This window comes from Engraulis encrasicolus, chromosome 16 (genome assembly GCF_034702125.1).
Source record: "Engraulis encrasicolus isolate BLACKSEA-1 chromosome 16, IST_EnEncr_1.0, whole genome shotgun sequence".
Classification (NCBI taxonomy): Eukaryota; Metazoa; Chordata; class Actinopteri; order Clupeiformes; family Engraulidae; genus Engraulis; species Engraulis encrasicolus.
This window is the reverse complement of record NC_085872.1, coordinates 35170088-35172587: the sequence shown is the minus strand read 5'-3', so window position 1 is coordinate 35172587 and position 2500 is coordinate 35170088.

Here is a 2500-nt window from a genome sequence, read left to right as displayed (position 1 = left end):
CATAATCCATGTTGACAGTATTTTCATGTGCCTATAGCTGTCCATAAAAGTGATGTTTAATCAGACTTAGATTTGGGTGTGACTGAATATAGTATTTGTTTAGCCAATTACATATCATCGCTACATTAATGTATAAATCTACGTTTTCACCATCAGTGTTTGTATTGGTGTTCTGTTTGGTTATTAGACACAGTGGTCTGACCTCCTCATTCATACATGTACGTACATATCATAATCATGTAATACTTGTATTAAACTTGTATGTCATTCAAAATATTTGGTAATATGTAACAAGCCTATACACAAATTATTTGGTCACGTAAAGCATGTGTTATGCTACATTTTAAAGTGTGCATAAGTATTCATCCTTTATATCTCAGCATATTTTTTTCTCTTATTTTATTATTTCAACTCGCCAATCCACTAGATGGAGCTCTTGTAGCATCACAGATATAAATCGTTATGAGTGCAAGCAAAAGCCATTCATCTCACTGAAGCCGGGCCTTAATGAGAAGCCTTGATGTTTCCAGGCATGGTGCTTCACAGCTCATCCCATTATGCTGCATGAAATAGGCTCCGACATGTTGACAGGGGTTCAAACTGCAGTAACGATTGTGGCAAAGAGGTGTTAAACGCCGCTGCTCAGAGGTTGGAAAATATCAGTTGTTCTTGTTGGACAAATGGCTTACCATGGCCACGGTTAGGTATCGCTGAGAATCTGGAACTGAGATCTAGTAATGGACATGGGAATATCTATATCTACACTCACAAGTTGGCACACACATGTACATGCACAGATGTGTGCACACAGACAAACAGACAGACTGGCACACACAGACACGCACGCACACACGCACACACGCACACACACACACACTACAGTGAATTTATTTACACCCCATACACCCATACCAGAACAGAGACACACATGTGCAGTACACACACAGGCCTGCACAGATGTGCACGTAGACAGACAGACAGACAGACAGACAGACAGACAGACAGACAGACAGACAGACAGACAGACAGACAGACAGACAGACAGACAGACAGACAGACAGACAGACATGTAGACACACGCACACACACGCACGCACGCGCGCACACACACAGTAGCCTACAGTGAATGTATTTACAGCCCATAAACCCATACCAGAACAGAGAGGTGGTGGGGTCATTACCGCCGGCTATGGGGATGTGCTGCGTAAGCATTTCCAATGCTAATGAGGCACTCCATCACCAGAGGTGGCACTCTGCTTCCTGAATCACTTCCTCACATGCCATGCATGCCATCCACACACCGCTATACTTCATACACACACTGCACTCATCTACAATGCTTTACAATACCCGGATATACTTTTTATTTGCTCGAGTTCAAAGTGATACTGTTTCATCCATAAAAAAACATCTCATAGCTGTGATATTTGCCTATAAATAAACCCCATAACAGGGACATTCCCCCAGAAACAAATCATCAATACATCATTTCCCCACAAATGCACCATTGTTGCCGTTATTTATCTGAATGTCGGCATGTAGAGAGGGGTCTCCCTCTGAGCATGTTTTGGGCCATTTCTTGAGGGACAGAGATAGATGTAATGCCTTTGGGAGGCGCAGCTTTGAGTGTGTGAGTGTTTGAGTTTTCAGTGTGTGAGCCAGCCAGGGGAAGAAAGGCTTTCCAAACACATGTTATCAGAGCGTAGCCAACATTTTTAAAAAGGTTTCTACATATTCAGTGTCTTGGAGATCAAAAGATGCCTTTTTCATGATAGGCTTTCATCTTGGCGCGCTGACCTCATGGAAAGCACTCACTCGTGGCGCTGGCTCGTGATGCAATATACATGCATCTCTGGGGTGAATTTCTCAAAACCAAAGTTGCTAACTACATTAGCTACTTTGCTGTTTTCAATGCATTTTCCCATTGGCAACTACTGAAGTTGCTAACAGGCTAACAACTTCTCTTTTGAGAAACTACCCCTGAGCTGTTTTGCCATGCCTCAGTTCTTTCGGGTTTACAAATATGGCATTCATTTTTTAAGGAAGTATTTTGACCTGTTTTTTTTCTTCATCTACCAGCTCGGTGCATTCACTTTGAGCTTGATTCCGTCTATGCTGTGTCACTGGATGGGAGGGTGGGAGCATCATCTCTTTCTTTCTCTCTCTCTCTCTCTCTCTCTCTCTCTCTCTCTCTCTCTCTCTCTCTCTCTCTCTCTCTCTCTCTCTCTCTCTCTCCCCCCCCCACAGGGGAGTCAAGAAAGATGCATTGATGTGCTCATGCTGCCATTTAATTTAGTCCACCAGAGGACCTCCCTAGTCTTATGAGTAAATGAACAAATAGTGTTGGGAGACAGATACAGATGAAGCCGAACCCTTTGGCTTAATTAGAAAGGAGAGAGAGAGAGAGAGAGAGGGAGAGAGAGAGAAACAGAGAAACAGAGAAATAGAGGGAGAGAGAGAACACAAACATATCCCGCCACTGCTGATGAATATGAATTCA